This window comes from Argopecten irradians, chromosome 2 (genome assembly GCF_041381155.1).
Source record: "Argopecten irradians isolate NY chromosome 2, Ai_NY, whole genome shotgun sequence".
Classification (NCBI taxonomy): domain Eukaryota; kingdom Metazoa; phylum Mollusca; class Bivalvia; order Pectinida; family Pectinidae; genus Argopecten; species Argopecten irradians.
Genome location: NC_091135.1, coordinates 22,499,659 through 22,524,187, shown reverse-complemented (window position 1 = coordinate 22,524,187; position 24,529 = coordinate 22,499,659). Strand labels below are relative to the sequence as shown.

Below are 24,529 nucleotides of genomic sequence, written 5' to 3'. Positions count from 1 at the left end.
GGCTTTGTTTATAGGCAAATTGTTTCTGGCATGGACACCTATAGTGAATAGAAGAATTGAAACAACCTGACTTTACAGTGCTCTATATAAAACTGTAACAATTGTTTAAAAAAACAAAGACTATCACGTGACACCACACTTGGGTAGTATATCTCGGCTATTTTTGACACAAAGACATGATAGATACCCTCAGCTGATAATCCGTGGTTTCAAAGTTGTCTCTTAGTTAGCTTTAACATGTAAGTTTATGGATTAATCATTCTGAATTTTCTTTTAATTTTCTTTTGGTAATAAAAGAAATTGGTTGCATAGATGGAAAACTATGCCATGTTCATGAATACTTTGTATTTTGTCTCATTTACATAGACAAATTATTAATTTAAAGAATATAACTTTGTAGCTTAGGTGATTGCATGACAAGAACAGTAACATATTTATACCAAAATAACAAGATATTACCACTATCTTAAAACAACCTTACCTTAGGAAACTTATAGAAAAATTACTCATTTATCAGATGGTCAATTGAACTGGGCACAGTCAGAAATAATGCAGTTATATAAATTATATATCAGACTTAAGAAAGGACATTAAAGCCAATTTGCAGGTTAGAAGATTTTGAAGTAGATCAAGGGCATTCATTTCACCTACAGTAAACAACAATAACGCCAATGTCATAAGACACTGCTTATACTCCGGAAAATACGGTAATTTCAAAATAATAGACTAATATCATATGGCACTTAATGTCAAAATTATAGGCCAATAGACCAATTTCACAAGACACTTTATGTCAAAATTATAGCCCAATGTCATAAGGTACTTAATGTTGAAATTACAGACCAATGTCACAAGGCACTTATGTCAAAATAATAGACCAATGTCATAAGGTACATAATGTCAAAAATAATAGACCAATATCATAAGGTACTTAATGTCAAATTGCAGACCAATGTCAAAAGGAGCTTATGTCAAAATCATAGACCAATGTCATTAGGCACTTAATGTCTGAGAGCAAAGTCCTATTAGACAATATAAGTCAATAACTGTCTGAATGATAGAGGACAATGTCATAAGACAATATAAGTCACTTACTGTCTGAATGATAGAGGACAATGTCATAAGACAATATAAGTCACTTGCTGTCTGAATGATAGAGGACAATGTCATAAGACAATATAAGTCAATAACTGTCTGAATGATAGAGGACAATGTATAAGACGATATAAGTCATTCTATCTAATGATAGAGGACAATGTCATAAGACAATATAAGTCAATAACTGTCTGAATGATAGAGGACAATGTCATAAGACAATATAAGTCACTTACTGTCTGAATGATAGAGGACAATGTCATAAGACAATATAAGTCACTTGCTATCTGAATGATAGAGGACAATGTCATAAGACTATATAAGTCACTTACTGTCTGAATGATAGAGGACAATGTCATAAGACAATATAAGTCACTTATTGTCTGAATGATAGAGGACAATGTCATAAGACAATATAAGTCACTTACTGTCTGAATGATAGAGGACAATGTCATAAGACAATATAAGTCACTTACTGTCTGAATGATAGAGGACAATGTCATAAGACAATATAAGTCAATAACTGTCTGAATGATAGAGGACAATGTCATAAGACAATATAAGTCACTTACTGTCTGAATGATAGAGGACAATGTCATAAGACAATATAAGTCACTTACTGTCTGAATGATAGAGGACAATGTCATAAGACAATATAAGTCACTTACTGTCTGAATGATAGAGGACAATGTCATAAGACAATATAAGTCACTTACTGTCTGAATGATAGAGGACAATGTCATAAGACAATATAAGTCACTTACTGTCTGAATGATAGAGGACAATGTCATAAGACAATATAAGTCACTTATTGTCTGAATGATAGAGGACAATGTCATAAGACAATATAAGTCACTTATTGTCTGAATGATAGAGGGCAATGTAATAAGGCATTTTATGATTGAGGGCAATGTAATAAGGCACTTGATGATTGAGGGCAATGTATTAAGCACTTAATGATAGAGGACAATGTAATAAGACACTTAATGATAGAGGACAATGTAATAAGACACTTAATGATAGAGGACAATGTAATAAGGAACTTAATGATAGAGGACAATGTAATAAGGCACTTGATGATTGAGGGCAATGTAATAAGCACTTAATGATAGAGGACAATGTAATAAGGCACTTAATGATAGAGGACAATGTAATAAGGTACTTAATGATTGAGGGCAATATCACCAAGAATATGGTCTCTTGGTATGAATACGTTTATAAAGATGTTATAGTGGTGACATTTTTTCAGTTATTTGTCCTTACAGCTCTCATACAAACTTCAGCATGTTGGGTACTTCACGGTCTGTACTTTTAATATTTTTCAATATTTCTCAGACAAGTTTATTCCTTTCAATCTTCTTTTTTTCAAGCCAAAATTCTAATTCAAAAATAACCTTCCTATCATCAATCAGGAAGATTGTTTAAAATGGCCTTATTTCCAGCCAGTTCTCAAGTGTTTATACAAAATCTCCATACAATCGTCTCAAGTTGATTCTAAAAAAGTGAACTATTTACTCTTTACATTGCCCCATTCACTAGATATTGAAGTATTGGACAAACTATTAACTACTGAGGTAAATTTAGCTCAAAATAGTCTAGGTAAAACATTCTTAGTATCATACACCACAAACAGATGTTCTTATTTTAGATCTTTTATAAACGTCTCACATAAGTTAAGGAGGTATGTAGGCTCTATTTGGATCTTCTTCAAATGAAATGTTAGTATCATTTAAAACTTTTGAAAACAGAATTTTATTTTAGGGTTTTAAATATACTTACACACAAAAGTGTAATTCAGATTAAAATCTTGCGATAATTTTGGAGACTGGCCTAGTTCTTAAGCCTCGACCAACAAATGTAATTAAGGCTTACTTGTAGTAGTATCAGTATATTATTGGGTCCCCAAACGCAATTTAATGTGTCTAGTCTATTTTAACTCCTGAATCTTCAACATGATGAAAAACACCTTTCTTAAAACTTTGTTTTGACATCAAAGTTAGAAGGATCAAAATCTGAGAAACCATATTACATGATACCTATATCTCCAAATACCAGATGTCTGGGAATTAAAAATGGGCTCTGATGTTAAAGTATCAATAAAAATATTCTGAGGAGATTTCTGTATGAAATGATCTCAATCATATGTCTTTATTAAAAGTAGAAACACTGAAGCCTGTTCTTTGAATTTGAAGTTTCATACTGTTCCTTGTGTACTAATCAAATGTATAACTTTGATAGATAAGAAAACACTGAAGTATTATTATAACTGAAAGCCTACTAATTATCATTCCACACTTTTACCTGTGTATGTATTGTGTGAACACACAACCTTACTTCTAAAATATTAATAACGAGACTGTTATAGAAAATATTGAGAGTAGATTGTTATAATGATATAGATCGCATGATAGGCTAATTAACGCTAATTGATTGATCAAAGTTTTCAACATACATTTCTTACTGGAGTCAATAAATCCATCCTAATTAAATCATGATAACGACCCTAGTTTGTCGCTGACCAGTCTACGCTGTTTGATATGGCCGATATTCCCAGCAGGGGTCAGGCAATAAAAAAAATGCTGATTTCGATAGTATCACTTCATGCTCATGAAATATTACCAAATCGAGTGAAATGATACTTAAACATAGATGAATGGTTTTTTTTCTTTGTAACATCCAGACAGCTATCTTTTCTAAATCTTTCACCTAAGGGTATCTGATGTTGATTTTGACCTCAAGTTGTACTTCACCCATAAGACAAACATAAAACTCCATCTTTCACGCTCATCAATGTTTAATGGCCATGTTTTATCATTCTTACTTATTCCTACATTGCACTTTAGCTGCTACAGACCTCATCTATCTAGCAGTATATTTGTGTGATTATGTTTTTTTTTATATTCAAAGGCTATTTCTGGATAGAGATCAATATACCTAGCATGCACTGGTTTCCACAGGTACTATGTAAAGGAAATGTCTAATTCTACTTCCTTTCCATGTACTTCTACACTGTCTTTAAAACAAATTTAGTCTTTTCAGTTGTTGTCAAATCTGACTTTGTCACTTAATGATACCAGGCACTTACAATGATAGAGGACAATGTAATAAGGTACTTAATGATTAAGGGCAATATCACCAAGAATATGGTCTCTTGGTATGAATACGTTTATAAAGATGTTATAGTGGTGACATTTTTTCAGTTATTTGTCCTTATAGCTCTCATACGAACTTCAGCATGTTGGGCACTTCACGGTCTGTACTTTTAATATTTTTTTTTATTTATATTATTTTTCTCAGACAAGTTTATTCCTTTCAATCTTCTTTTTTTCAAGCCAAAATTCTAATTCAAAAATAACCTTCCTATCATCAATCAGGAAGATTGTTTAAAATGGCCTTATTTCCAGCCAGTTCTCAAGTGTTTATACAAAATCTCCATACAATCGTCTCAAGTTGATTCTAAAAAAGTGAACTATTTACTCTTTACATTGCCCCATTCACTAGATATTGAAGTATTGGACAAACTATTAACTACTGAGGTAAATTTAGCTCAAAATAGTCTAGGTAAAACATTCTTAGTATCATACACCACAAACAGATGTTCTTATTTTAGATCTTTTATAAACGTCTCACATAAGTTAAGGAGGTATGTAGGCTCTATTTGGATCTTCTTCAAATGAAATGTTAGTATCATTTAAAACTTTTGAAAACAGAATTTTATTTTAGGGTTTTAAATATACTTACACACAAAAGTGTAATTCAGATTAAAATCTTGCGATAATTTTGGAGACTGGCCTAGTTCTTAAGCCTCGACCAACAAATGTAATTAAGGCTTACTTGTAGTAGTATCAGTATATTATTGGGTCCCCAAACGCAATTTAATGTGTCTAGTCTATTTTAACTCCTGAATCTTCAACATGATGAAAAACACCTTTCTTAAAACTTTGTTTTGACATCAAAGTTAGAAGGATCAAAATCTGAGAAACCATATTACATGATACCTATATCTCCAAATACCAGATGTCTGGGATGTAAAAATGGGCTCTGATGTTAAAGTATCAATAAAAATATTCTGAGGAGATTTCTGTATGAAATGATCTCAATCATATGTCTTTATTAAAAGTAGAAACACTGAAGCCTGTTCTTTGAATTTGAAGTTTCATACTGTTCCTTGTGTACTAATCAAATGTATAACTTTGATAGATAAGAAAACACTGAAGTATTATTATAACTGAAAGCCTACTAATTATCATTCCACACTTTTACCTGTGTATGTATTGTGAACACACAACCTTACTTCTAAAATATTAATAACGAGACTGTTATAGAAAATATTGAGAGTAGATTGTTATAATGATATAGATCGCGTGATAGGCTAATTAACGCTAATTGATTGATCAAAGTTTTCAACATACATTTCTTACTGGAGTCAATAAATCCATCCTAATTAAATCATGATAACGACCCTAGTTTGTCGCTGACCAGTCTACGCTGTTTGATATGGCCGATATTCCCAGCAGGGGTCAGGCAATAAAAAAAATGCTGATTTCGATAGTATCACTTCATGCTCATGAAATATTACCAAATCGAGTGAAATGATACTTAAACATAGATGAATGTTTTTTTTTCTTTGTAACATCCAGACAGCTATCTTTTCTAAATCTTTCACCTAAGGGTATCTGATGTTGATTTTGACCTCAAGTTGTACTTCACCCATAAGACAAACATAAAACTCCATCTTTCACGCTCATCAATGTTTAATGGCCATGTTTTATCATTCTTACTTATTCCTACATTGCACTTTAGCTGCTACAGACCTCATCTATCTAGCAGTATATTTGTGTGATTATGTTGTTTTTTATATTCAAAGGCTATTTCTGGAAATCATCAGATATACCTTTGAGCAACAAAATGGTTTCCACAGGTACTATGTAAAGGAAATGTCTAATTCTACTTCCTTTCCATGTACTTCTACACTGTCTTTAAAACAAATTTAGTCTTTTCAGTTGTTGTCAAATCTGACTTTGTCACCATCTCACCATCCCTTTGACAATTTAAACTGGAAATCCCTTGCTATAAAAGCTAGTCATTGATCATCAAAGTTCAGTACATATGTCTGAAACAGCCACGACAGTTTTGGTTTCAACAGACAAGAAGCCATATTACAATTCAAACTATAATTAAATTTTAATTGTATTTTATGATTATAAAACATTCAAAATGTCCCTTACAAATTTTATTTCTAATATTCATACAAAAGCCCTCATTGTCAGCCACGTGATTTGATTTCAAAAAATGAAATAATTTTATTAGAAAAGTAGTCACTTGTTCTATAAATATCAATTTTTAATCTATAACATCTAATTTTATATATGCTAATTAGCATTTAAAACTGCCAATGAGTCACATCGTCTATATATCTATATATATATAAATTACATCCATTACCTTAATGATAGCAAGTTCTCTTGATGATGTATCACCATCAATCAGTTTTTATCTTTTTATAAAAAAATTTTTAATTTTCAACTCGAAATCAGTAATTTAGCCCTCATCTTATTCACAAACTAGTTGTGATTTCATGGAATTATATTTGATCAAATTTAGTTTTCCATGCATCCAAAACACTAATAGTACAAGTAAAACTAATTTTAGGTGTCATTTGGTAAGGAAAAGTTTGAATTTGATGAAGCTTAATTGAACATCAGTATTGAACAGAAATTGCCATGCGGACATAGCCGCCTATAATAACATCATTAACATATGCTATATACAAGGAGCTGCACGAGTCATCAGAAAGATCAATGGGCTCTAAATTTCCAAATTAAATAAAACAAGAATTCCACGGAAGTGGATGTGTCGCCTGCACAGCATCACAAAAAATATTTATTTACAGTCGAAAATATTGTTAATATTTAGGTGAAGTAATCAAGTCCCGTTACTCTTGCAAATATTGACGGATTTTGAGAAGTATCCAACCTGTCTAATATCTCATTGATAGTAAGCAATATACCAAATTTAGTTGAAATTGGACAACAAATACTAAAGTTGTCAAGCAGAAACCATAGTTTATCTGTTTTGACAATTTCAAACTATTTAACTCTTGTAAATATTGACAGATTTTGACCTGTATTGAACCCATCGAAGATCTCATTGATATAAAGCAACATACCAAATTTGGTTGAAAACGGACAATAGATACTAAAGTTATCGAGCGGAAACCATAGTTTATCTGTTTTGACAATTTCAAAATCCCTTGCAAATATAGGCAGATTTTCACCAGTATTGAAGTCATCCGAGATTATTGATATAGAGCCATATACCAAATCTGGTAAAAATCGGACAATAAATACTTAAGTTATTGCACTGAAACCATTTCCTGAACGCCGATGACGCCAACACCGACGCCGCCATAGCCCTTGCATTGCAGGCGAAAACAAAAAAGGTTCATTGGCCTTTTATCCTAGTTTGGTTAAAATCGGACAATAAGTTATAGCACGGAAACTGTTTCCCTGACGCCGACGCCGACACCGACGGCCACATAGTGATACCTAAGTGTCGCCCTTGCAATGCAGGCGACACAAAAAAGGTACATTGGGCCTTTATCCTAGTAAAAGTAATGCCCCCTATTGGCTCTTCTATACAAGGTATGATAGAAAGGCCCATATACACTGGTTCTGATATCTTAATTAACTAATGTTGATTAATAGCTAAATTAAGCTCTTCTTGATAGTTAGCATGGAAATTACGACACATAGCTATAAAGTGTAAGTGCTACCTGACTCTAAGCCCAGCACTCAATTATATCTTGAATGACTATTCCGAGTTTGCATATTACAGAGTTATCTGCACTTGCGGGTAGGTATTGATTGTGACGTCATGTGTTTGGGAGCGCAACGTCATACGTTTCGGAGAAAACGATGTGAATTGCACTCACAAAATAATGACGTAACAATCGATACCTACCCGCAAGGGAGCTAACACTGTAAATATGCAAAGACAGAATAAGATATCTTGACTATTGTATAATACATGAACCAATTCTGTGGAAAAAAACATGTTATACAGACTAAAATGTACTACAGCATGAGTGTGATAGTCGATCCTGAGTGAACAAAAACCTAATTAACACACATTTTATTAATAGATCTTTATGCTTTTAAAATCATTCCATAATGTTAATCATGCCTCCATTTCATTTGCTATATTTTAATAACTAATTTTCAATAAGGTTATGTGATAGTCATGCACACGGCTTCTCAGTCTTCTGGTGTACAGTAAAGGTAAGGTATTCCAAACTTTGGAAGGCATTTAAAAACAAACAAAAAAACGACCATCTGAAAATTTACATATCTTTTGAAAGCTTTTCTAAAACATCTACGTTAAAATCTTATTACGTAATTTTTGTGAATTTTTATTTTTTGTATAAGACAACTTAAGTCTGCAACACATGTCTGCTGGATCAAAACATTAATTAAATTATCTAACCACTCACTGAGTTTATAAACGAGTTACACCTGTAGTACCCCTACCCTTTTCCCCCTCCTTACCACCAAAACATTATTATCTCCCTTACCATTTACCTCCCCCTTCCCATCAACGACATCAAAACAAAGTTATCTCCCCTACCATTTTAAACTCCCCCTCCCCATCAACGACATCAAAACAGTTATCTCCCCTCCCATTACAGTTATTTCTTTTTACAATTCTTGCGATATGCACTTTTAAATCATATCTATTACAGGCTTTGAGTTCTATTGTATTTCTTGAATTGGATACTATCTATCTTTTGATGATAAATTGTATTATATCAAAATGAAGAAGTATTTGTGAGTAGCTTTTTTAGAATCGCAATCATAAAATATTGAATTATTTATAAATATATATGAACTATAAAATGGTGATATCCATGAACCTAATCAAAGCATTGTACATTCATGAACACTTTGACATTGAAATTGATTCTCTGAACGTGATCAAATATTCAAATTTATACCTATTCACTGTGTTTCTAAAAAAAAAGATGTTTTCATCATCAACAATGGTGTTTACACCTTTTGGATTTCTTGTAAATGCAAGTCTTTTCTATGACTGTTACTTGTTATTAGGTGTTAAAGCTTGAAGGCTGGCTTTATAATAATGCCTTTATGTGTGAAATGATATTCATACATTCTAATGTCTGAATTCAGGTAGTTGTATATATATATATATACTCTGGGCCGAAATATTTGGTCCAGCATTTTAAAGAACTTTATTATATTAATTGAATTGTAAATCAAATTCTGAAGTTATGATACACTGTGAGTTTATCTATATAACTATAACAAGTAATTTGAAATATCAAAACCTTAATTCCCTTCTCCTGAACTTGCCAATTGAAACATGTCTATGTACTCTTTAAAATCAAATTGTAGAGATTTCACAAATGTATTTATGGTATATCATCAATCTTAATCATCTTGATAAAAACACATCTACTCCATTTCAAAGCTGTAAACAAATTTGTCAAAATCCAACACAAAACCATCCCTCAAAATATTTGGTAGAACATAATCTGCAGTCATTCATCTTTTGAATTAGCATTTCACAGACATTATTTTGGATTTCTACAAGGCTACATAATCGTCACTTCAGAAATACATCTAACAATATCTAGATGACTTTAATAAGTCTACAAATGATATTATGCCAAAATATTGTCTTTGTGCATACGATTATACACAATAGTAACATTATTTCATTATGTCTTTGGGACTTGTACAAGTTGTACATGAAAACATGTGTGACTATTATATATGATGTCTATATGACATTATAGTTAGAAAGTGATAATAGAATTAAGGACTTGTACAAGTCTATGGTACACAGGTGTGACCCTTAACATTGTATATTGACTGTAAATCTGAGTCATACCTATATTCCCTACATGTTGTTGCCCCTCTACCCTCATCCTACTCTCCCTCCCCACATGTCCCTCCCCCCCCCCCCCCCAACAAACCACAGAGATCCCCATCATCTAATCTCCATTCTGATTCACCCCTATAAACAGTAGCTGAATCATTACTTGATTTTCTGTGGGTTTCTTTTTAGTTGGTGATGAACCATTCTGTACTCTCTTAACCCAGAAATGCTGACTTTCAGGAATAACTTGATTTTGGTACAACTGTCTGGATATTATAGTTTATAACGTGTGTACTATAGCTTGCTCCAATCAGTATACATAAGACCCTCTTAAAGTCCTAACACTTGTGTCCCCAGATCAAACCGTCTGGTTCCACAATCTTCAGATCATCACAGTCCTCTGTATCTTATGCAACAGTTGATGAATGTCATTTGAACATGAAGAATTCCACCAAATACCTTGTATCCCGGAAAGATTTAAACATTTATCACATTTTTTCTATGTTATCTTGAAAAATTTCAGACATCAAAATTGCTTGATTATTGGCACTCCCTTTTAGAAAACAGCAGAGGATTGAGAAGAAAATAGCTTTAAAAGTCAAAATTTTAATTTTCTTGCTGTAAGTAAAGTTGTTCTGTAAAACTTCTGAATATCTAATAAGAAGGCACATGACATCATCCAAACAATTATCTCTTTGCTGCTGGTCATTTGATTAGGAACATTTTTATTTGTGTGACAGAAGGAGAATAAGGGCAGACAACTCAACCATTTGGTTCTTCAAAATGTTTGGAAGGAGGGAAAAATAGAATCTTTCACTAAGGGCGAGATAGAAATCTCAACCAAAAACAAAGAATACTGAAGTTTTACAGCACATGGCTGAGCACGTGGATTTGCCTGATTAAAATTCCTATTGATGCTAACTATTATCTATATCTATTATTCATATTTAATCTAATTGTCATCTATGTTAATGAATATGCAGTACAATAAAATGTTGAATATGATTTATATATCATTAAAGCAAAGCCAATCATCCACATTTATTTAAAGTGATACATTACACCGCTAGAATAAAATGAGTGATCTGGTACATTGTCTGCAACTGATAATTAAATGTCACGTGATTGACCAATATATTACATCCTTATAACGTCATATCCTAATTTACATAAGTAAAATTTTGGTAAAAAGAAATAAAAAATAAAAATGAAAATATTGGGGGGGGGTGTTTGTAGGGGGGTTGGGGGCGGGGTGGTGGGGGGTTGGTGGAGGGGGAAAGGGGAGCGGGGGAGGGTAAAAATGAAAATATTTTATTATCCATTGAACATGACAAAGAGAATGTGTAATCTTGACAGATTATCTGTCAGATGGATTTACACAACTCATTATACAATTAACCAGTTACATTTAACTAATCCACTTCCTGAAGGCTATGTCCAACATTTTACCATAATACGTCAAATTCAAGATACCAAAACAACATGGGTAAAGTACGATTTATAGATGATTAGGCCCATTTTCAGCTGATTTGGTTTCTCAATATCCCAGTAATGCTAGTAACCAGTCATCAAATTTCTCCAGCTTTCCTCCAGTCCATGTTAACAGTTTACCAAAGCATTCATGATCTAGAGGCAGAGAGAAGGGCTAGGGTGAGGGGCTGCGTGAGGGCAGGGCTGGGTGATGGGTTGTTTGACAGCCTGGGTGAGGGGGCTGGCGCTTTATATGCTCACTTATGGTCATAAGCAAGACACCTAATTTTTTTAATTCATCAATTATTTCAAAACTTTAATCATAAAATCATGACAGATTTTATGCATTTAGTACATATTAGTTTAATATGAAATCTAATTAGGTTCCATTATCCTTTTCTTTCCAAGATGATGGACCAAGAATAATCAATTATACCAGAAAAAGAAAAGCAATGTCATTAGAGAACAGCTACTATATATAGATCCAAACGAAGGGCCAGTAGATCATATTCAATTACCAAGCCTATAATCATACTTAATACTGCTACCATTAGGCCATACATCTAATGGCGTACCCAAAGCATCCATAATTAAGGCTGCTAACCAATCCAATTATGGCAAACACCTGCTTGAATCTTTCTCAAATAAAATGTCAAAACTACCATCTCCATCATATAAGCTTGTCGTAATCAATCCTTCCCGGAGACTGCAAATTTCACTTTCTGTAAAATTTTCATGACTATTACTGATGCTTGTTACTTGTTCTATATTTGGTGTTCTATTTAAGATTATAATCCTCCCAATTATCTCCGCTGTGTCTTTAATACAGTATTTCTTATTGCCCAAGTTATGAAATATAATTAGCATACAGAAGTTATTTCTTCTAATATCAAATCAGATATGACACATGGATAACCATCTACATATATATAATCATTATTTCTCATAAAAGAAACAATAAGCCCACCTGAGATATGTCCAATTATCAACTGTATCACAAGACCATTAACAAAAGGCTCACTGGGCCTGTAAACATCCACCTGCTAGTGTGTGTCAAAACTCCAGAAATTAAACAAACCAATGTGATGAATATCAATGCTTAATGTGAAAGAGAATGTCTTCAAACCAAAACATGAGGGTCTGAATTTATGGGATGAAACACTTGTGTTGTGTTTCTAATTCCCTCTAATTCTCGGTCAACATGGCAGCACTGGTCAGCATAGATTATAGGGAATAGATAATAAACTTATTACATACTTCAGCAAAATACAGCTATTTGTCATTTTCTGCAGTTATCCAACTAAGGGCTTTAAGTCTTTGTTTGTAGAAAATTACTTTGGAGATCAGGAAGTGAATTAATTCCACAGCACCTTTTTGCTATTTATTGCTACATGCATCCAGTAATTCATGATTTTGTGGTTCTTCTTATCTGACAACTTGTATCTATGCTAATTGAATTTAAAGCAATGTGTGCAAATGTTTTTTTAATTTTCACATGAGCAAACACACTGAATAAAAATTATTCCTTTATGCAACAATGTAAGTTTACAAAAGAACACCTACCGAATTGTCATAATTAAGCTTCTTTAAGAATGTGATCCCTGATAATGGCTAAATCATAACATCAGACTTCCAGACATTACAGATATGCAAATAGATTCTAAATCAACATAAAATTTAGGAGGATACCAGTTACACATTTTATTACACTAGTACTGTAAAATGACTGAATTATAAACTTTCTTCTTATTATTATTGTAGCATCCAATCTTTCAAATGTCATTTATGTCACATGTCTTTCTTTTATGGTGAAGAAACAGTAGCTCTACCAGTTTATTGTTTTGTAAAATGCCTTAATGAAAATACCATTACACATCAATTCACAATCAGTCAAATCAGTCCTCAATGACAACAAACACTGACAAAATGTTGTTATGAAGGTCAAAGGGAGACAACTTCATCAATGCTTTCAAAACCAGGAATTTGAAAGCTAATAAAAATATGTAACTGTCTATAACTAATGTTTGTTTTTAACTACTCTATCTGTATTTCACTACCACCTGTCTATACTGACCACCTGTCTATAACTACCACCTGTCTGTAACTACCACCTGTCTATAACTACCACCTGTCTGTAACTACCACCTGTCTGTAACTACCACCTGTCTGTAACTACCACCTGCCTGTCTGTAACTACCACCTGTCTATAACTACCACCTGTCTATAACTACCACCTGTCTGTAACTACCACCTGTCTATAATTAACACCTGTCTGTAACTACCATCTGTCTGTAACTACCTCCTGTCTATAACTACCACCTGTCTATAACAAACACCTTCCTTTATATACCGACCACCTATATATAGTTACAATCTGTCTATAACCTATAACCACCTGTCTATACCTACCACCTACCTATACTGACCATATATCTATACCTACCACCTACCTATACTGACCATATATCTATACCTACCACCTACCTATACTGACCATATGTCTATACCTACCACCTACCTATACTGACCATATGTCTATACCTACCACCTACCTATACTGACCATATGTCTATACCTACCACCTACCTATACTGACCATATATCTATACCTACCACCTACCTATACTGACCATATATCTATACCTACCACCTACCTATACTGACCATATGTCTATACCTACCACCTACCTATACTGACCATATGTCTATACCTACCACCTACCTATACTGACCATATATCTATACCTACCACCTACCTATACTGACCATATATCTATACCTACCACCTACCTATACTGACAATATATCCATACCTATCACCTACCTATACTGATCATATGTCTATACCTACCACCTACCTATACTGACCATATGTCTATACCTACCACCTACCTATACTGACCATATGTCTATACCTACCACCTACCTATACTGACCATATGTCTATACCTACCACCTACCTATACTGACCATATATCTATACCTACCACCTGTCTGTATTGACCATCTGTCTATAAATTCCACCTGCTCAATTCCAACCACCTGTCTATACCTACCACCAACTTATATCGACCACCTGTCTATACCTACCATATGTCTATACCTACTATCTGTCTATACTGACCACTTGGCTATGCCTACCATCTATTGATAACTACCAGATGTGTGGTACATATATTTCTATGCCCAATATTCTGAGATGTGCAGGTTTTTACAGAAATTTAACTTAAGAAACTTAACTCAGAAGCTGATACAGAATTTGTACTATAATCTTTCAACAACATTTGAACGAGTTTAACTCCCAGTAGTCTATTAATACATAAATTCCTTCCATGAAATCTTCATGCCGAGATCAAAGCCAGGTACAGGTCCAACTTCATTAACCACAAAGATTACATTTAGTAATGGTGAAACATTATCAAAACATTTCCATTAAAACTGATTAAATTAGGCTTAAATATAACTTTATTACATATGCTTTGGTACATTGGAAACATAAATATGTGCTTTTAGTGTTCACGAGATATAGGAATCAACACGTTCATCAAAACTTACAGAGTGAACTAATATATGGTCTCGATAACAAACCAATATGTCAAGGAAACCAAAGGTTGTCAAGGAAAACAAATAGAACTCATGTCAATTACGAAACTAATTCTATGTCAAGGAGAAAACAATTTTCAAACAAAAGAAAACAGCTGTCAATTATGGAAAAACAAATTGCTGTTAGGGAACACTAGAAGAAGTTAAGGGTTGATTTGGAAACTGTTGACAAGGCAACCAAACTGTTCTTGTTGACCTTTTAACCTTTTCATTATATGACGTGATATAATATTTGATTGTAAAAGTTATATTGTAGACACTGAAATCAGAATTATGTCAATGAGCTCATTCTTTGCCTTCCCTTTTTATGTATACTGACATTATCTCCAATGTTAACTGGTTACCAAATTATATTACCCAGCATGCTTCAGTCTTGCGATATTATGCATCACATTGCCTGTGATTACATGTACTGCATAGTTTTTATGGTATCTATGTTAAGTTTTTTTGTCTAAGATCACAAACTGGCTATCTTAATCTATTTCTAGGTAGGAGAAGAAGATAAATAAAGGAGTTATCTAACTCCTCTCCACCTGATCACACTCGGATTTTGGTTGTGACGTACACCACTCCACAGGGTTTTAACCTTTTTGAACTTGTTCTAAAACACTAAGAAGTCACTTGATTATTTTATTTGGTTATGAATCAGGAAAACCCAAAATCTTGTTTTGGCTCAAGTAGATGAACAGTCTGTGACTTTAATTTTTTTCGATGCTAGTCATTTGTTATAGTAAACCCCAAAATTTTACTAGTCTATTTAATCACTAGTCCATATTAAATATAAAGTTGTTTTGCTTCAGCACGTAAGTCATGATCATTTTCGATTTTTTACCCAAATTACAGTCTGGATGCGTTTGTGAACTTAAATTCCGGACAGAAATAATCGCATACAGAATGCACTCAAAATGTGTTGAAAAATGCAATTGAACACCGTTCTTAAAAATATAGTATTTATCGATATTTTAATTGAGTGGGAAGCCACTAGTCCAATGAATCTTACTAGTTCATTACAATTGGCACTAGTCCGGATGTAAAATTACTAGTCCTGGGCATCAGACTAGTGCTTTAAGTTGCAGACTGGATGAAAGCTAAAGCAAAAGATTTCAAAACAAATTCTCTTTGTTCCCAGAGAAAGTTTATGTTTGAGACTGTATAAATATGAAATATAGTTCATCAAAGTATTGGATTTACCTGTATAGCTGGAAAATATTAAAAATAATTATTTTGGCTAACACATGTATTTCTAGGACAAAACACTGAGACTTCAATAAAAACAATGCTTAAACACTTGCCACTGAAGTAAAAGACACCTTTCTCAACATTTCCTGAGGATTGATCTTCTAGTCAAATCTGTTTCTAATCAATGTTAATATTTTTGTTTTTAGGTTGCATCTGAAATTACAATCAGTCATGTAATGTTTTATAGATTAAAATAAGTCTTACTATTCACCGACTGACCTTTTCAGGGTCAAACCTTTTGTAGTTAGTCACTTGATATAGGTGTCATTCACCACATGAAGTTCTCCATTTTACTTGTCTGTAAAAATCTGTATTAATCATATAACTGGGTATATGTATGAAGCTGTTATCACACTATTATTAACTATGAGCACTTTTTGACAGCCAAAAGAGGATTTTCATATACACTTAATTATACATGTAATCTACTAATTGAAAATTTTGAAATAACTATTGAAACTGAAATACCCAAAATATGTATTAAAAGTCTACAAAAACATATTTGTCTAAAATTCCAAAAACATCCCACATGAAATAATTTCTTGTCCCGGCTTCCCAAGGACTGACATTGTAAGCATATAGAAATCCGAAGTGAGACATGTCACTTGTACATGGCCGATATTAGGAGGTATGGATAAGATAACCAGATATAAACATGTCATTAGTGCTGTGTATCGCGAGGTATGTGATGATACGATACGTATCACGATACAGGGTTCACGATACGATACATATTGCGATATATTTTGATAGACACTTCGAATGTTGTGGTGTCATTGTAAATTTGTTGTTAGGTTCGTTGTATTTCCAAAATATTACAAAAGATGTGACTTTTATTCATTTCCCATGTTCCATTACTAGCGGCCTTATAGGCCACTGGTGCTGATACAAGTTTAGAGTTTTGCTCCACGTGGGATTCCGCCATTTTGTTACTTACAACTATTCGGCTGACGTTGACCAAGGGAGAAAATCCAGTGTTCAATTTTTATTTTTAGGTATCGCGATACTAATAAATTGCACACAATGCATCGATGCACCACCACACGATGCAACACATCGATGCATCAGTGAATCGTTACACCTCTACATGTCATTATCAATAATATTAGACAGAGAATATGCCAGCCTGCTCATCTACTAACAAATTACTGGGTAGGCAGGTCCAATCTGATAGTTATAACACATCTCAGACAGCCTAATATTCTATATAATAGAGAGTTTCTAGTTTGTGTACCAGGTCCAGTGTGATAGTTATAACACATCTCAGACAGCCTAATATTCTATATAATAGAGAGTTTCTAGTTTGTGTACCAGGTCCAGTGTGATAGTTATAACACATCTCAGACAGTCTTATATTCCACATAATAGAAAGTTTCTAGTTTGTGTACCAGGTCCAGTGTGATAGTTATAACACATCTCAGACAGTCTTATATTCCACATAATAGAAAGTTTCTAGTTTGTGTACCAGGTCCAGTGTGATAGTTATAACACATCTCAGACAGTCTTATATTCCACATAATAGAGAGTTTCTAGTTTGTGTACCAGGTCCAGTGTGATAGTTATAACACATCTCAGACAGTCTTATATTCCACATAATAGAAAGTTTCTAGTTTGTGTACCAGGTCCAATCTGATAGTTATAACACATCTCAGACAGCCTAATATTCTATATAATAGAGAGTTTCTAGTTTGTGTACCAGGTCCAGTGTGATAGTTATAACACATCTCAGACAGTCTTATATTCCACATAATAGAAAGTTTCTAGTTTGTGTACCAGGTCCAGTGTGATAGTTATAACACATCTCAGACAGTCTAATATTCCACATAATAGAGAGTTTCTAGTTTGTGTACCAGGTCCAGTGTGATAGTTATAACACATCTCAGACAGTCTTATATTCCACATAATAGAGAGTTTCTAGTTTGTGTACCAGGTCCAGTGTGATAGTTATAACACATCTCAGACAGTCTTATATTCCACATAATAGAAAGTTTCTAGTTTGTGTACCAGGTCCAGTGTGATAGTTATAACACATCTCAGACAGTCTTATATTCCACATAATAGAGAGTTTTAGTTTGTGTACCAGGTCCAGTGTGATGTTTTAACACATCTCAGACAGTCTTATATTCCACATAATAGAGAGTTTTTAGTTTGTGTACCAGGTCCAGTGTGATGTTATAACACATCTCAGACAGTCTTATATTCCACATAATAGAGAGTTTCTAGTTTGTGTACCAGGTCCAGTGTGATAGTTATAACACATCTCAGACAGCCTAATATTCTACATAATAGAGAGTTTCTAGTTTGTGTACCAGGTCCAGTGTGATGTTATAACACATCTCAGACAGTCTTATATTCCACATAATAGAGAGTTTCTAGTTTGTGTACCAGGTCCAGTGTGATAGTTATAACACATCTCAGACAGCCTAATATTCTATATAATAGAGAGTTTCTAGTTTGTGTACCAGGTCCAGTGTGATGTTATAACACATCTCAGACAGTCTTATATTCCACATAATAGAGAGTTTCTAGTTTGTGTACCAGGTCCAGTGTGATAGTTATAACACATCTCAGACAGTCTTATATTCCACATAATAGAGAGTTTCTAGTTTGTGTACCAGGTCCAGTGTGATAGTTATAACACATCTCAGACAGCCTAATATTCCACATAATAGAGAGTTTCTAGTTTGTGTACCAGGTCCAGTGTGATAGTTATAACACATCTCAGACAGCCTAATATTCCTCATAATAGAGAGTTTTAGTTTGTGTACCAGGTCCAGTGTGATAGTTATAACACATCTCAGACAGTCTTATATTCCACATAATAGAGAGTTTTAGTTTGTGTACCAGGTCCAGTGTGATGTTTTAACACATCTCAGACAGTCTTATATTCCACATAATAGAGAGTTTTTAGTTTGTGTACCAGGTCCAGTGTGATGGTTATTACACATTTCAGACAGTCTTATATTTTACATAATAGAAAGTTTCTAGTTTGTGTACCAGGTCCGTTGAGATGTTATAACACATCTCAGACAGTCTTATATTCCACATAATAGAGAGTTTTAGTTTGTGTGTACCAGGTCCAGTGTGATAGTTATAACACATCTCAGACAGTCTTATATTCCACATAATAGAGAGTTTTAGTTTGTGTACCAGGTCCAGTGTGATAGTTATAACACATCTCTGACAGTCTTATATTCCACATAATAGAGAGTTTCTAGTTTGTGTACCAGGTCCAGTGTGATAGTTATAACACATCTCAGACAGTCTTATATTCCACATAATAAAGAGTTTCTAGTTTGTGCACCAGGTCCAGTGTGATAGTTATACTACATCTCAGACAGTCTTATATTCCACATAATAGAGAGTTTTTAGTTTGTGTACCTTACATACACACAAATCAAACAGTAAATAGGTATAGTCAAACCTGCTTTAGCGATCAACTCTGTATAAAGACCACCTGCTTAATATGACCACTTTCACAGGATCTCAAATAGTCAATATCAGTGTTAGATCACTTGGCTATAAAGTCTATAAAGGCCATTGATCAAATTGACCATGTGAAGTAAACATAAGAAAAGTATCTGTTTCTGTATAATCTAAGGTCTGCACAGCTGTGTGACATCATGGTTGAGTTTAAAATGCTAAATTTTACTTTGTTATCTTTGTATTCACTTTTTTTCTATAAATTATTATATCTCTACTTAAAGACAGATTTCAATCGACTTTTGTGTATTGAAAAAGCAATAGTCAAAAGTTTTCTATAAGCAACATACTGTATTGTCACATGATTTAATCATTTTGCATCTTTGAATCACTACATTTCACGACCAAACAGCGAGGACAAAATTAAAAATTTACAGGATTCTTGTAAGCTAAAATGATCCCATGGTAAGGAAGTCAATTTCTAGAACTAATCTTTACAAACCACTTATTCCGCACATAAAATTTGCATCGAAATTTTCAGTCTGAAATGATTTATTAAATTCTTAAGATAAAATGAAATTAAAACAAGATTTTCTCACATTAAATACCAGCTCCCTGCCATACAAATTATCATGAGCCAATTTTTATTGTACCCTCTTTGAAATTATTCTAATCTATATTGCACCTGTGCGATTCAATTCAGTCATAATTTAAAATTTATAATTAGAACTGTGAATACTTGCCAGAAAGTTCTGTGCTATGTTCACCAATTTTCCTACCAGGATTCTAAAGATTATTTTCAAACACATGCCCTGTATCTTCAATTACTTCATCAATAAAATTTTACATAACATCAAAAGCATATTTACTGTATTTATTGGAAATCTTTTCTACAAAGCCACCAGGAAAAACAATATAACAGCTTTCTTCTCATCTACACAAAACCATCCTAATACGTTTATTTTTTAGAAAGTTTCAACAAAAGCAGTAGGAGCTGGACCCACTTCTAAGATCCTTCATTAAAACAGAAAAAGTGTATAATGGTAAAAACTGGCAGTGAAAGCAGCTGGGTGGGCATCAGGTTCCTGGAGACCTGAGCAACAACACAGCAGATATAACAAAGTAGACATATCTTCCAACCTGCACCACTGTGCAAGAAATCTAAATCACTTCAAAGTGCATCGCACATCTTTGATAATTGCAAAAACTACACTGGCAGTGCACAAAGAAATGAAAGTACATTTTGTTACCTACCTTACACTAGATAAGGAGGGGTAAAGTCAGTGGGTTACATTGGTAGGGAGTGGACATTGGTAAAGTCAGTGGGTTACATTGGTAGGGAGTGGGTATTGATAAAGTCAGTGGGTTACATTGGTAGGGTGTGGGTATTGGTGAAGTCAGTGGGTTACATTGGTAGGATGTTGGTATTGGTTAAGTCAGTGGGTTACATCGGTAGACAGTGGGTATTGATAAAGTCAGTGGGTTACATTGGTAGGGAGTGGGTATTATTGATAAAGTCAGTGGGTTACATTGGTAGGGAGTGGGTATTGGTAAAGTCAGTGGGTTACATTGGTAGGATGTGGGTATTGGTTAAGTCAGTGGGTTACATCGGTAGACAGTGGGTATTGGTGGGTTACATGGTGATGAAAGTCAGTGGGTTACATGGTAGTGTGGGTATTGGTAAGTAGTGGGTTACATTGGTAGGGGTGGGTATTGATAAAGTCAGTGGGTTACATTGGTAGGATATGGGTATTGGTCAAGTTAGTGGGTTACATTGGTAGGGAGTGGGGGTATTGATTAAGTCAGTGGGTTATATTGGTAGGGAGTGGGTATTGATAAAGTAAGTGGGTTACATTGGTAGGGAGTGGGTATTGATAAAGTCAGGTGGGTTATATTAATAGGGAGTGGGTATTGGTCAAGTTAGTGGGTTACATTGGTAGGGAGTGGGGATTGGTAAAGTCAATGGGTTACATTGATAGGGAGTGGACATTGGTAAAGTCAGTGGGTTACATTGGTAGGGAGTGGGGATTGGTAAAGTCAATGGGTTACATTGGTAGGGAGTGGACATTGGTAAAGTCAATGGGTTACATTGGTAGGGAGTGGGGATTGGTAAAGTCAGTGGGTTACATTGGTAGGGAGTGGACATTGGTAAAGTCAGTGGGTTACATTGGTAGGGAGTGGGGATTGGTAAAGTCAGTGGGTTACATTGGTAGGGAGTGGGTATTGGTAAAGTCAGTGGGTTACATTGGTAGGGAGTGGGTATTGATAAAGTCAGTGGGTTACATTGGTAGGGAGTGGGTATTGGTCAAGTCAGTGGGTTACATTGGTAGGGAGTGGGTATTGATAAAGTCAGTGGGTTACATTGGTAGGGAGTGGGTATTGATAAAGTCAGTGGGTTACATTGGTAGGGAGTGGGTATTGATAAAGTCAGTGGGTTATATTAATAGGGAGTGGGTATTGGTCAAGTTAGTGGGTTACATTGGTAGGGAGTGGGGATTGGTAAAGTCAATGGGTTACATTGGTAGGGAGTGGACATTGGTAAAGTCAATGGGTTACATTGGTAGGGAGTGGACATTGGTAAAGTCAATGGGTTACATTGGTAGGGAGTGGACATTGGTAAAGTCAATGGGTTACATTGGTAGGGAGTGGAGATTGGTAAAGTCAGTGGGTTACATTGGTAGGGAGTGGGGATTGGTAAAGTCAATGGGTTACATTGGTAGGGAGTGGACATTGGTTAAAGTCAGTGGGTTAACATTGGTAGGGAGGGTATTGGTAAGTCGTGGGTTAAATTGGTAGGGAGTGGAGTAGTGGTTACATTGGTAGGAGTGGGTATTGAAAAGTGTCAGTGGGTTACATTGGTAGGGAGTGGGTATTGATAAAGTCAGTGGGTTATATTAATCAGTGGAGTGGGAGTGGGATTGGTAAAGTCAGTGGGTTACATTGGTAGGGAGTGTGGACATTGGTAAAGTCAATGGGTTACATTGGTAGGGAGTGGACATTGGTAAAGTCAATGGGTTACATTGGTAGGGAGTGGACATTGGTAAAGTCAATGGGTTACATTGGTAGGGAGTGGGTCATGGTGGTAATGGTAGTCATGTTACATTGGTAGGGAGTGGACATTGGTAGGGAGTGGACATTGTAAAGTCAGTGGGTTACATTGGTAGGGTATTGGTAAAGTCAGTGGGTTACATTGGTAGGGAGTGGGTATTGGTAATGTCAGTGGGTTACATTGGTAGGGAGTGGGTATTGATAAAGTCAGTGGGTTACATTGGTAGGGTATTGGTAAAGTCAGTGGGTTACATTGGTAGGGAGTGGGTATTGGTAAAGTCAGTGGGTTCACTGTCCTGAAAGCACTGTGTGTTGACATTGACTTTACCTTACCAAGATATCACTTACTGTTTATATGGTTATGACCCAGACGAATCATAATAGCAATGAGAGAAGCCAGAACCAATATAATATCAAGTAACCTCCAATAATGACAGACACACAGAATACAAAGATTTATACAGAAGCTGTAGAATATTTGTTATTTGAGCACTCCTTTTGGGAAACCAATAATCTAGATTTGATACAGGTCAAGGTCGTTCATTTCAACAAACATGGATAAACAGTTAGAAAATGTTTACACAGAAGTAACTTTATTCAACAAACTACATATAATCAATCCAGTTTTGTAACACCAACAAGAGATCACAGAGGGATCTTTGCATCCACCAAAGAATGATATCTTTGTCTAACAATGGCAAGAGGGATCTTTTCTCTGCTTTTCAAACTTTTTCAAACATACTACATATAAAATTTGAGACAGATCGCTTCAGTACTTTCTGAGAAATAGCGGTAACAAACTTCAACGATGAAATCCAAAATGGCAGCTGGTTGGCCATCTTGTTGACCAATCAGTCCCAAAAGGTATTAAGCACAACTAGGGCCTAAGGGGAACCTATGTATATAATTAAAGAGAATTAAGTAATTCATGAGAAAAAGTGGTAACTATCATAAAATACTGAAGGGATCTGTCTCAAATTACATATCTATGTTCCCCTAGGGCTGTAGTTGTGCATATTGCATTTTGTAACTGATGGCTAATCGGACACTATTTTGTTGAGCGATCAGTTACAAAATGCAATATGCACAATTAGGGCCCTAGGGGAACCTACACAAGAAATTTGAGACAGTTCTCTTCAGTATTTTTTGAGAAATAGCGGTAAGAAAATTTAGCTATCAAAATACAAGATGGCTGCCTGTCGGCCATCTAGTTAACCGATCAGTTACAAAATACACAGCAAGGGCCCTTGGTGAACCTACATGTGAAATTTAAGAAGGATCCCTTCAGTACTTTGGAATAAATAGTGGTAACAATCTTTAATTATCTTTATCCAAGATGATAGGCTGTCAGCCATCTTGTTGACTGATTGGTTCCAATATGCATTATGCACAATTTGGGCCATGGGAACGCACCCATGGAATTTGAGAGAGATCTGTTCAGTACTTTCTGAGAAAAAGTGTTAACAAACTTCAACTCAAAATCCAAAATGGCGTCTGGTTGGCCATCTTGTTGACGGATCAGCCTCAAATTGCAATATGCACAATCCAGGCACTAGGGGAACCTACATGTGAAATTCGAAACAGATCTCTTCTGTACTTTCTGAGAAATAGCAGTAAAAAACTCTAACTAAAAAATCCAAGATTGCTGCCTTTGTCGACCCATTCGTCCCGAAATGCAATATGCGCAACAGCCCTTTTTAAGAAATAATCGTAACAAGAAATGTTAATGGGTGGAAGGATGGATGGCAGGACA

General features: G+C 34.6%; 1 protein-coding gene across 2 annotated transcripts in view; it reads right to left on the bottom strand.

Annotated features, from left to right (window-relative positions):
- The window catches only part of LOC138314828 (histone deacetylase 4-like), a 161,502-nt gene that overhangs the window by 118,699 nt on the left and 18,274 nt on the right, over positions 1–24,529 (bottom strand). The gene's annotated exons all lie outside the window — the stretch shown is intronic.